The sequence below is a fragment of the Bos taurus genome, chromosome X (assembly GCF_002263795.3).
Source record: "Bos taurus isolate L1 Dominette 01449 registration number 42190680 breed Hereford chromosome X, ARS-UCD2.0, whole genome shotgun sequence".
NCBI classification, from domain to species: Eukaryota; Metazoa; Chordata; class Mammalia; order Artiodactyla; family Bovidae; genus Bos; species Bos taurus.
In genome coordinates, this window is record NC_037357.1 from 52062128 (window position 1) to 52075966 (window position 13839).

Consider the following 13839-nt stretch of genomic DNA (forward strand, 5'->3'; position numbering starts at 1 on the left):
TTGTCTGTTGTAGAATTTCATGTAAATGGACTACAGCATGCACTCTTTGGTGTTTAACATCTCTCATTCATTTGACTTGATATAATGTTTTTTAGATTCATCCTTATAGTTGTGTGTATTGGCAATTGATTCTTTTAAAATTATTGCTGGATAGTATTCTGATTCTTTGTGACCATACGGACTGTAGCCCTCCAGGCTCCTCTGTCCATGGGATTCTCCAGGCAAGAACACTGGAGTGGGTTGCCATGCCCTCCTCCAGGGGCTCTTCCCAACCCAGGGATCAAACCTGTGTCTCTTACGTGTCCTATATTGGTAGAGGAGTTCTTTACCACTGTCTCCACCTGGGAAACTGTCAGTGCCTTGAAAGAAGGCTAGAGGACTGTTCTTGATTAAAAGAGATTAGAAGACACCACAACTAAATGTGCTGTTTGAATAAGGACTATAGTTTAGATAACAGTATTAAAGCAATGCTAAATTTCCTGAATGTGATCATTGTATTGTGGTTGTTTAGGAGACTGTCCTTGTTGTTAGGAGACAAAAGCTGAAGTATTATAAAGTCTGTTAGCTTAGTCTAGCTTAGTCTATTAGTTTAGAATATTAATAGTTCAGTGTTGAAAAAAAGAAAGGAAAAATATATATTTCTGTCTCAAGAAAGAGAAAGAAAATATGTATATATATTTCTCTTTCTTGAGAAAGAGATAGTAGTTAGCAAAATACTAATTGGTGAGTCTAATCTAGATGAAGGATTAAGAGTATAGGGGCATTCACTCTATTATTCTTGAAATAATTTACAGGTTTGAATTTTTTAAAATAAGAAGTTGATGGTGGGGCTTTCCTGGTGGTTCAGTGGTTAAGACTCCATGCTTCCACTGCAGGGGGCATGGATTTCCCTGATCAAGGAGCTAAGATCCTGCATGTCACGTGGCACAGTCACACAAAAAAAGTTCTTGGTAGTGGTGGGGGCGGGGGGGGAGAAGAGATACCTTGTCAGTCCTCCAGAAGAAAAGGTTGCAGAATGAGAATCTAGAATCAAGATTGACGAATTTAGTTATCTTTAAGGATGAGGTATGTTGATTAAAGAAAAGCAACTTAAAAGTTGTGAGTTTTATTCAGAGACCTTACTGAGGACGATAGGCCAAAGAGATAGCCTCTCAGATAGTTCTGAGGAACCGTTCTGAAGAGGTAAGAGAGGAGCCAGGATATATAGGAGATTTTGCTGAAAAATAAAACATGTAGTCAAACATCAAAACATTACTGCTAATTGCAACAAGACAAGACAAAACAAATTCAGACATTTCAAGTTAATGATTTTAGTGCTTTCCTATGTATGGGAAGATGTAAGAATCTGGGCCTGTAGAAATTGTTCCTCAGATGGAAATCTTAATTATCTAGGGCCTGTATCTTGTTATCCTTTTCCATCCTGAATTCCCCTCAAGGTGCAATATTGAGGGGTGGCTGCACAGGGCTTGTTGGCAGCAACATTCTTTGTTTATTGAAGTGACAGGAGACATTCTTTGTCCACAGGTGTGACAGGTTATACAAACAACTTTAGGGGAACACAAAGACAGGGATAGCAGGCTGAACTCTGCTTCTGCAATAGTATAAGAAATCATTCCATAAGTCAACTTGTTGGGACAGACCACCACATGTCACCAAAACGTTTTGTGAGAGTTAAAATAGCAATATCTATACACCGTGGATATGATCACACTCGTGCAGGAGGACGAGAGCTAGGGACTTGAGAACATTTACATATCCAGTTAAAGTGGACTAGGAGCATCTGTAGGGTTAAGACAAAAAGAAGCATGTAGTTGAATAAGAAAAACTTATAGTATTATATCAGATCGTGATGTGGAAAGACCATGTGAGCTGCTTTGCCAGCAATGAAAGTATCAAAAAGAGAGAGTCACAGGGATCAAGGTTAGCCCTGTTCCATTAAACCCCCATCCAGTACAGGAGGAAAGCAGTGGTCAGGAACCCCAGAGCAAGTATTCAGAGAGTGAGTGGAAGGAAATGTAGGGATGCTCAGAATGGAGTAATAGGGTATGAGGATGTAGCAAGGATGAGAGTAGAGCAAAAGAATCCAAAGCAAGAGTAACATAGTCCAGATTTACACAAGGCCCAAAGATTCAGACTACAAATATGCCAGAGCTATAGTAATAGTAGTTTCTCAGGACGTAAAGTTGCCTAGCAAGAGCCACATTTTGCTTTTACTCCAATCTTCTAAATGTTACACAAATGGGGTGTATCTCCAATGACAGCTAAAAGTTGCCATGAGAATACATGAAAATGTTCTCTACATGTTACGTTCTTCTTGCCTTTAAGAATTCTGCAAAAGCAGATTGAGAATTTCCCAAAGATATGCTGGCTTCATAGGGCTGTTTTAAGGATTATTTAATGTGACATCTTCCTATATATATGGAATTCTGGAACCATCCTATTATGGGATGGGGCAACTTCAGGTGGGGAGTGTGAAATAAAATTCGTATTTTATGGCAAGACCATAAAAATTTAAACATACTTTTTTTTTTGCCTTTTGGCCTCCTCTCTCCCTACTGCTGTCCCTTCTGTATCTACATTATGGATTGCCCAAACATCCCCATCGGCAGAAATACCTGCTCGTCCATAAAGAGCAACATTCTCCTAGAACCCACAAGATAGCTCCTTAAAGGATAATATTCCTTCTTGATCTAATAAGGGGCCAACACATGACCCACTACTCACTTTGTACACTTAGATCTGATTTGTGTAAACTGTCAATAATATGTCATGTAATGTACAGCCCTCTGTCTCGAAAACATGTATAACTGCACTTTGACCTCTTAACAGTGAACAGTTCTCAAAGCTTTCTGAGAGGCTGTTCCTGAGTTATAATCCTCAATTTGGCTCAGATAAAAATTTCCATTTCTGTTTTAGATGGACTGGCTAATTTTTCGTCAACAGGAGGACAGACAGGAGGCAGTTACATTAAAGGAGGATCAGCAGCAGGCGTTCGTGACTGACTGCAGGGGGAAGACACCAAGAGAAAGTCTAGCATGGAGAACTGGTTGAATCCTGAAGCCATTAATTTAGCTATGGGTCCCAGAGAGAGATTTGGCTGTGGAGAGAGAAGAACTCAGAAAATAGTTTAGGGTAGGACATTTAGGTGGAAAATCCAAAAGTAAAGTAGATAAAATAATGTGGAGCTCAAAAGAGAGATATAAGCTAGAGACACAGCTTTAGGAGTCAATGCTTATGTGAAAGTAAAAATCATAAGATTATTTGAACACTGTTGTAGGCTGAACAATGTTCCTCAATGGTATCTAGGTCTTAAATCCCTGAAACATTTGGATTTCATGAAACATGAATTTCACCTTAAATGGTAAAAAGGACTTGGCTGATGTGATTAAGTAACAAGCTAAATGGGAAAAGAATTTTAAAAAGAATAGATACATATTTATGTATAGCTGAATCACTTGCTGTACACCTGCAACTATCATAACACTGTTAATCAACTATGTGTGTGCATGCCACGTCGCTTCAGTCGTGTCCGACTCTTTGCAGCCCTACGGACTGTAGCCTGCCAGGCTCCTCTGTCCATGGGATTATCTAGGCAAGAATACTTGAGTGGGTTGCCATGCTCTCCTCCGGGGATCTTCCCGACTCAGGGATCAAACCCGCATCTCTTATGTCTCCTGCGTTGGTAGGCGAGTTCTTTACCACTAATGTCACCTGGGAAGCCATAATCAACTATGCTGCTGCTGCTGCTAAGTCGCTTCAGTCGTGTCCGACTCTGTGCGACCCCATAGACGGCAGCCCACCAGGCTCCACCGTCCCTGGGATTCTCCAGGCAAGAACACTGGAGTGGGTTGCCATTTCCTTCTCCAATGCATGAAAGGGAAAAGTGAGAGTGAAGTCACTCAGTCTTGTCCGACTTAGAGACCCCATGGACTGCAGCCCACCAGGCTCCTCCGTCCATGGGATTTTCCAGGCAAGAGTACTGGAGTGGGGTGCCATTGCCTTCTCCATAATCAACTATACTCCAATATAAAATAAAAAGTTTTTAAAAAGATCTTGAGATGGGGGGATAATCCTGTATTATTCAGGTGGCCCCTAAGATGTAATTACAAGATGTCCTTGTAAAGGGAGGCACAGGGAGAGTTGACTTTAGGATACGGAAACAGAAAGTGTAGAGGTGCAACCACAAGCCAAAGATATCTGGCAGCCCACGAAAGCTGGAGCCTTCGGAAGGAACCAGTCCTGCCAACACCTTTAGTTTAGACCTGTAAAACCGAGAATTTGGAGTTCTGATCTCCAGGACTTTAAGAGAATACACTGCTGGCATTTTAAGTCACTAAGTTTGTGGTAATTTGTTACAGTAACAATAGGCAACTAATAACATTTAGAGAATAACAAGAAAGGTCCATGAAATAGCTGTTGTTGTTTAGTCACTCACTCGTGTTCAACTCTTGTGCAACCCCATGGACTGTAGCCCACCAGGCTTCTCTGTCCATGGGATTTTCGAGGCGAGGATATTGGAATTGGTTGCCATTTTCTTCTCCAGGGGCATCTTCCTGACCCAGGGATCAAACCCACATCTCCTGCATTGGCAGACAGATTCTTTATCACTGAGCCACCTGGGGAGCCCAAAAGAACTGTAAGGGACACCAGTATTTCAGGGGCCTGCAATATAACTGATTGGCTATGACCATAAGTGGTGGTGTCAAACAGATCTGGATTCAAATTCAACTCTTCACTTAAGAGCTGTGTGACTCTGGTTGAGTTTAAAAAACTATATACCTAAGTTACCCTGTCTGTAAAACTGGGACAATAAGACAATGTATCTCAAAGGACATTGTTGAGGATTAAAGGTGAATAACCAGTCAATGTACCTGGTACATTAAATACTTCATAGATAGTAGTTTTCAAGAGCCACATGTATAAGCATGACTTATAGCTATTATTGTGTACTTTATGTTTTTAATGTGAAGATGAGCCAAACCTCGAGAGTTGTATTAGATTGTCCAGCTCACTTTAGCAATGTAAGAGACTATATGAGGCTTGCATGCCAAGGCCTGTACTTTTTAAAAATTTTATGTATTTATTTTTATTGGAAGATAGTTACAATATTGTGATAGTTTTTGCCATGCATCAATGTGAATTGGCCATTGGTGTACATGTGTCTCCCCCAATCCTGAACTTCCTCCCACCTCCTTCCCCACCCGATTCCTCTACAAGGCCTGCACTTTTAATAAAGAATGCATCCACCTGGGCTGCTGTATGTGTATATGTGTGTTGCATACATGTACATCCAGGTGGCGCTAGTGGTAAAGAACCCACCTGCCGATGCAGGAGTCCTAAAGAAACGTGGGTTTAATTCCTGGGTCTGGAAGATCCCCTGGAGGAAGGCATGGCAACCCACCCCAGTATTCATGCCTGGAGAATCCCATGGAGAGAGGAGTCTGGCGAGCTATAGTCTATGAGTTCTCAAAGAGTTGGACATGACTGAAGCAACTTAGCACAGCACACATACATTGGGAACAAACAGGTAAAAATACAGCTTGTTGAGGATGTGAGATGGCACAAAACTCTTTTTCTACTTTAATAGTTACTTAACGACTGTGACAATGACACCACATTCTCTATTAAGGTTGCTCTCTCCTTCTTGATCATTTACATAGAAGTGAATTCTGAAAGAGATGGGAATACCAGACCACCTGACCTGCCTCTTGAGAAATCTGTATGCAGGTCAGGAAGCAACAGTTAGAACTGGACATGGAACAACAGACTGGTTCCAAATTGGGAAAGGAGTACGTCAAGGCTGCATATTATCACCCTGTTTATTTAACTTATATGCAGAGTACATCATGAGAAACGCTGGACTGGAAGAAACACAAGCTGGAATCAAGATTGCCGGGAGAAATATCAATAACCTCAGATATGCAGAGGACACCACCCTTATGGCAGAAAGTGAAGAGGAACTCAAAAACCTCTTGATGAAAGTGAAAGTGGAGAGTGAAAAAGTTGGCTTAAAGCTCAACATTCAGAAAACGAAGATCATGGCATCTGGTCCCACCACTTCATGGGAAATAGATGGGGAAACAGTGGAAACAGCGTCAGACTTTAATTTTTGGGCTCCAAAATCACTGCAGATGGTGCCTGCAGCCATGAAATTAAAAGATGCTTACTCCTTGGAAAGAAACTTATGACCAACCTAGAGAGCATATTCAAAAGCAGAGACATTACTTTGCCAACAAAGCTCCGTCTAGTCAAGGCTCTGGTTTTTCCTGTGGTCATGTATGGATGTGAGAGTTGGACTGTGAAGAAGGCTGAGCGCCCAAGAATTGATGCTTTTGAACTGTGGTGTTGGAGAAGACTCTTGAGAGTCCCTGGGACTGCAAGAAGATCCAACCAGTCCATTCTGAAGGAGATGAGCCCTGGGATTTCTTTGGAAGGAATGATGCTAAAGCTGAAACTCCAGTACTTTGGCCACCTCATGCCAAGAGTTGACTCATTGGAAAAGACTGATGCTGGGATGGATTGGGGGCAGGAGGAGAAGGGGACGACAGAGGATGAGATGGCTGGATGGCATCACTGACTCGATGGACGTGAGTCTCAGTGAACTCCAGGAGCTGGTGATGGACAGGGAGGCCTGGCATGCTGCGATTCATGGGGTCTCGAAGAGTCAGACACGACTGAGTGACTGAACTGAACTGAACTGAATTATGGTTACAAAGTTAATAAATTACCTCTTTGAAGGAACACAAACTTGAAATGTTTTTCAAATCCCTTGGTTCTTTCTGAAGTTTCTAAAGTAAGTTGGTGCAATGTTAATAATCTCAAAAAAATTTTTCTCCTCTCAAATAAAATTAGCTTTATGGTATTTATGATTTGAAAAGGAAACTATGCAGAAAAAATCCTGAGAATTAGTAAAAATCACACTTTAGATCCCTGCTAGCTTGCATAACAAAAGCAGGGTACTTGGTAGGCATTGATGGCTGGGGGAAAAGGTAAGAGGGGGAAGGGAGGTGGTAGGAGAGGCAGAGGACAGAGAAGCAGAAAAGGCCAAGGCCTGGTGGAAGTAGGGATGGGGAATGGATGGAGATCTTCATTAGTAACCAGAGAAGGGCAAACTCCAACCTAAGGCTGTGATGCCACTTGTAGTTCCTCAGGTTGGTGAGGACGGGAATGAATGACAGGGCAGTGTGCGGACAGGGGCTCCCTGCACAGATTGGTGGAGGGAGGGGGAGCGTGTATGTGGCAAGAGTGAGGTAGGGGTTCCTGCTGCACATCCTGCCAGCTGAGAGGTGGGTGGGGGCCCTTGGAGCTGTTTGTGTGTTGGGGGAGGGTGGTTGGCAAGCTCAGTAATGATGCGAGGGCTTCCTGTGACCAGGAGCCAAGGTGGGCATATGCCCCTCTAGTTCAGGTCTTTTTTTCTGCAGTATTCACTCCCCTTTTCCATTGAGGGAAGCTGGCATCTAGCCAAGAGAGGGAAGGGGATGAACACACTTCCTCAGAACAAAGCAGGTCTGTGTGAGCAATTGGACCAGGAACTCTGCATGTGTCATGGCATGCAGGGGTGTGGAGGCAAAGGAGGACAAAGACTGAAGTTGGTTTGGGCCTGTTTCACCGAGACCTCTTTAACTCCTCGGAAGAAAAATGATGGGCTTCGGGATGGAGAAGAGAAGGCTGGAGAAGAATGGTCAGGGAGGGAACACAGAGACTTGAGAATAGTTTGGAAATAATCTGTTGCTTTTATACCCTGTCTACAGGGAAGTGGTGTATAAACATGGAGATGACCCTTGAAATGGAGAGGGAGGAGGTAAAACAAATGGTCATGTAAGGGCACACAGTGCATTAACAAAGACAAACAAATATTTAAAATGAATTCTCTATTCCAATATGGAGGCATTTAATGGCTGGGGATAGGGGAGAGGCAGGGCAGGAAGGGGCGTTTTGAGAATTGAGGGGATGGGGTAGGCCAATCTTGAATGAGACCCTTGTTTAGAGTACTGGTCTAGCCACCAAGCAGTTCCATACCACACTCTCTCTCATCTGTCTGCAGGTCCAAACGTCCATTAGGCGTGTCTCAGTCCAAGAAGGGAAAAAGGAGGAGGAAACTGCTTGTGACTGGGGCAAGTAGGTATGACACAGTGCTCTGGGCCAGAATCCCTGGTGGTGCTGGGGTAAAGGAGTAGATATGGTCCAGGACATAACCAGGACTTCACATTGCTTCTACCTGCCCTTCATTCAGTAAGAGAAGAGACTCATAGAAAAGACTAAAGGGGAAATTGTTGAACGAGACTGAGGGAATCTAGAGGTGCTCTTTGGGTATGGAAGAATGGCAAGGACCTGAATAACAGGATGAGAGGGAATTTTACACTCTTTTCCCTGATTCAATAAAGCAGATGGGTGATGGAATGGACAACCCAATAGAAAGATGTCTGGAAAAGACAAAAAAGATTAAGAAATAAATTTAGAGTAATGCATTGGAAGCAATGATAGTCCAGGAAGCAGCCACATTCCATTTAATTCTTTTTGCCTTGAATTTTTTTTCCCTATATAATTAGAGCCTGACTTTTATTTTTGATAGGGCTTCCCTTGTGGCTCAGCTGGTCAAGAATCCGCCTGCAATGCAGGAGACCTAGGTTCGATCCCTGGGTTGGGAAGATCCCCTGGAGAAGGGAAAGGCTACCCACTCCAGTATTCTGGCCTGGAGAATTCTGTGGACTGTATAGTCCATGGGCTTGCAAAGAGTCGGACATGACTGAGCGACTTTCACTTTATTTTTGGTTGCATTCTCTAGTTATAACTGTGCTTATCTTACTTTTAAAATTCTGATGTTACTGGTTTTATTTTTATTGAAGTGTAGTTGAATTACAGTGTGTTAATGGTAATTAACTGTACTAATTAACTACTTAACTGTAATAAACTGTACTGCTATATGGCAAACTGACTCAGTTATACATATGTATCCATTCTTTCTCATATTATTTTCCATTATGATTTAACACAGGATGTTGAGTACAGTTCCCTGTGCTATACAGTAGGACCTTGTTTATCCGTTCTATATATACCAGCCTGCATCTGCTAATCCCAAACTCCTAATCTGACCGTCTCCCACCATCTTCCCCTTGGCAACCACCAGTCTATCCTCTATGTCCCTGATTCTGTTTCTGTTCCATAGATAGGGTCATTTGTGTCATATTTTAGATTGCACATATAAGTGATATCATATGGTATTTGTTTTTCTTTTTCTGACTTACTTCACTTAGTCTGATAATCTCTAGTTGCATCCATGTTGCTGCAAATGTCATTATTTCATTCTTTCTAATGGCTGGATAATATTTCATTGTTCATATGTACCACATCTTTGTCCATACACCTGTCAATGGACATTGAAGTTGTTACCATGTCTTGGCTACTGTGAATAGTGCTGCTATGAACATAGGGATGCATGTATTTTTTTTAATTACAGTTTTTTCCTGGATACATGCCCAATAGTGGGATTGCTGGATCATATGTTAAGTTGGTTTTTAGTTTTCTGAGGAACATCCATATAGTTTTCCACAGTGACTCCAGCAACTTACACTCCCACCATCAGAGTATGAGGGTTCCCTTTTCTCCACACTCTCTCCAGCAGTTGTTATTTGTAGATTTTTTAAATGATGGCCCTTTCTTGGAGAAAAGGGAACCCTCTTACACTGATCGTGGGAATGTAATTTGGTGCATCCACTGTGGAAAACAATATGGAGATTCCTCAGAAAACTAAAAAGAGAATTAATGTATGATCCAGCAATCCCATTCTCCAGCATCACAGTTCAAAAGCATCCTTTCATTGGTGCTCAGCCCTCTTTATGTTCCAACTCTCTACATCCATACACGACTACTGGGAAAACCATAGCTTTGACTAGATGGACTTTTGTTGGCAAAGTGATGTCTCTGCTTTTTAATATGCTGTCTAGGTTGGTCATAGTTTTCCTTCCAAGGAGCCAGCGTCTTTTAATTTCATGGCTGTAGTCACCATCGGCAGAGATTTTGGAGCCCAAGGAAACAAAATCTGTCACTCTTTCCACTTGTTCCCTCCATCTCCCTTCCCAGAAGTTCATCCTGTTTGGTGGAACAGTTACAAATGTGCTTGGAAAATTGCCACTTAGAAAAGCATGGAGAAAGGTAATATATATAAAGACTTTTTATTGGTTCTCAGGTCTGTCCTGACTGAGCACTTCTTACAACGCTAATGCCTAGAGCAGTGCTGTTCATACCTTAGAGCACAACACTAGCACTTGGCAGACTTGTAGACACAGATGGTTGAGCCCTACTTTCAGAGCTTTTATTCAGTCTGGAGTGAAGGGTGGAAATTTGCAATTTTAACAGGTTACTAGGTGATGCTGCTGTCCTGGCCATTATACTTTAAGAACTACTGACCTACAATAGTAGTTAGTAGCCATTCAATACATTTGTTAAATAAATGAATGAAATAAATTAATCTTAACAACAAGTATTTGAAATACATTGGAATTACTTTTTTACAAACAGGGCATCTGGGGGACAAAGAAGTGAAGTGAATTGTGCAAGGTAAGAATTGTACCCAATTTTCTTATATCTAAAGACATGGTTCTTCAAACAAGATTGCCGGAGGGGAAGGGATAGTTGGGGAGCTTGGGATGGACATGTACATGCTGCTATATTTAAAATGGATAACCAACAAGGACCTGCTATATAGCACATTGAACTCTGCTCAATGTTATGTGGGAGCCTGGATTTGGGGGAGAATGAATACATGTAAATATATGGCTGAGTCTGTTGTCTGTTTACCTGAAACTATCACAACACTGTTAATCAGCTATGCTGCTGCTGCTGCTGCCAAGTCGCTTCAGTCGTGTCCAACTCTGTGCGACCCCATAGACGGCAGCCCACTAGGCTTCCCCGTCCCAGGGTTTCTCCAGGCAAGAACACTGGAATGGGTTGCCATTTCCTTCTCCAATGCATGAAAGTGAAAAGTGAAAGTGAAATCACCCAGTCGTATCTGACTCTTCGCGACCCTGTGGACTGCAGCCTACCTGGCTCCTCCATCCATGGGATTTCCCAGGGAAGAGTACTGGAGTGGGTTGCCATTGCCTTCTCCGTTAATCAGCTATACCTCAATAGAAAATAAACAGTTTTGTTTTTTTTTTTTAAAGAAGGTAAAAAAAAAAGTTACGATTCTTAACAACTATGTTTTGGTATGGCCTCTGGGTAAATTTAATGGTTTTAACTTTAAGATATTAGAGAAGTTATTACCACACTCCAGTGTTTGGATGTTTTTCCTATTAGCATTGTTCAATTGTTTTTTTTTCTTTTCTTTTTCTGCTATAAGCATTACTGTAATCAGAAAATTCCATAAAAATATTATAAATGCCTTAAAATAAAATAATATCATAAAGTATGTTAAAAATACATATAAACAGTGCAATGCAATATTTACAACATGTGTTACTGATTTGGAGTTTTTCATAATATTTGGGTGGCTCTTACAACTCAATAGCATAATAGACTTGGACATGAATGGAAAATTCAGAGTAAGGGAAACATAAAGGGCCAATAAACAAATGGAAACTCAACTAACAACAGAAAAAATACAAATGAAAACAAAAAAAATCCTTCCTTTGTTTAATCAAATCATAAAAATTAAAAAGGCTGATAAGATTCTGGTTTGTCTGGGAGTCAGTAAATATAACTATCATATGCTGTGGGTAGGAATAATATATAAGCACAACCTTTACAAAGTAGGGCTTGTATACAGACGTCAATTAGAACAATAATGATAATATTGAAATTTGAAAACAACACAAATATCCATGAGTAGAGAGGACTGGTTCGATACATTATGATACACATACTGACAAGGAATACAGGCATACTGTGGAGACATTTTTTGGCGTGGTTCCAGACCACCACAATCAAGGGAATACTGCATAAAATTCATCACACTGGTTTCCCAGTGCATATAAAAGTTATGCTTACACTATACTGTAGTCTCTCAAGTATGTAATAGTATTATGTCTAAACAAAGTCAGAGAAGGCAATGGCACCCCTCTCCAGTACTCATGCCTGGAAAATCCCATGGACGAATGAGCCTACTAGGCTGCAGTCCATGAGGTCGCTAAGTCGGACACGACTGAGCGACTTCACTTTCACTTTTCACTTTCATGCATTGGAGAAGGAAATGGCAACCCACTCCAGTGTTCTTGCCTGGAGAATCCCAGGGATGGGGGAGCCTGGTGGGCTGCCGTCTATGGGGTCGCACAGAGTCGGACATGACTGAAGTGACTTAGCAACTTAGCAACTAAACAAAGTATGTACCTTAATTTACAAATACTTTATTGCTTAAAAAACATGAACTATCATTTCAGCCTTCAGTGGGTCACAGTAGTAACAGCTATGTTACTACTATGTTACGAACAGTAACAGCAGTAACTTAGTAGTAACAGTAGTAAAGATTACTGATCACAAATCACTATAATAAATATAATAACGAAAAAGTTTGAAATATTAAAAGAATTACTAAAATGTGACACAAAGACATGAAGTGAACAAATGTTAGAAAAACAGTCCCAACAGACTTGCATGATGCATGACTGCCTCAAACCTTCAGTTTGTAAAAATACAGTGTCTTCAAATCACAGTAAATTGAGGTATGCCCCATATAGATGTGAATATGTGAATGTATGTGTATATATGAATGAGCACCTATGTCTGAGTGTGTATCTATACATATACAAGTATTGTCTAATTTTTTCCACCCTAATTCTAATTCACTCTAGTTTTTCCTCCCAGAGAGCTTGGGAGCCCAGCACCCCAATAGCAATAAGCACAACTAGAGTCCATATCTTGTCTTCTAAATACTGTTATCCAATGAAAAGGACAAGGACTCTTTGGAGAAATGACTGATTACATGGACAGGGCAGATAAAGAATACAATGGGCCCAGAACATTTTGCTGTGCCAGAAAGCAAGTGCTCAAAAGATGACAGGAGGGGAGCATACCAAAAGGCCACAAAGGTCAGTCTGAAAAGGCTCTTTAGAAACCTGATAAGATAGAAAACAGAATGGCTACACTTCCGTGATATTCCTGCCAAATATGCATAACCTGAATCCACTTAAGAAATATTAAGCAAAGCCAAATGGAGGGGCAATGTAAAAAATAACTGAGCTCCAATGTTGTGAGAGCCAAAGAAAGTTGAGGGCATATTTTATACTGAAGGCAAATAGACATGACAACTACATGCAACTGGGGATTCTGAACTGGATCCTTTTGCCATTGTTAGAATAACTGCTAAAAACCTACTGGGATCTGAGTTTAGATGATAGTAATATATCAATGTTAATTTCTTATTTTGATAATTGTAGTTTGGTTGTGCTGGAGAATGTCTGTTTGTGGGAAATGTGCACTGAAGATGCTTGGGGTTATGTTTATTTTCTATTGCTGTGTAATATGTTACCATGAGCTTTGCAGCTTAAGACAATGCTTGTTTATTAGCTCACAGTTCTGTAGTTCAGTAGTCTGGGAGGGCTTGACTAGTTCTCTGTTTAGGTCTCATGAAGCTGACATCAAGATGTCGGCTGTTCTGTGCTCTTATTTATCTGGGTGATCAGGAGAAGAAGCCCCTTGGAAGCTTCTTTGGGTTGGTGGCAGAACTCAATTATTAATATTTTGTACTGATAGGACTTATTTCCCCATCTCCTTGCTGGCTTTTGACAGAGGGTTGCTCTCAACTCCTGGAGGTTTCTCTCTGTCCTTGCATTTGGCTCCTGACATCTTCAGAGCAGCAGTAGTGATGCATCCAAGCCTTATCATGTTTCCAAATTCTTCGACTTC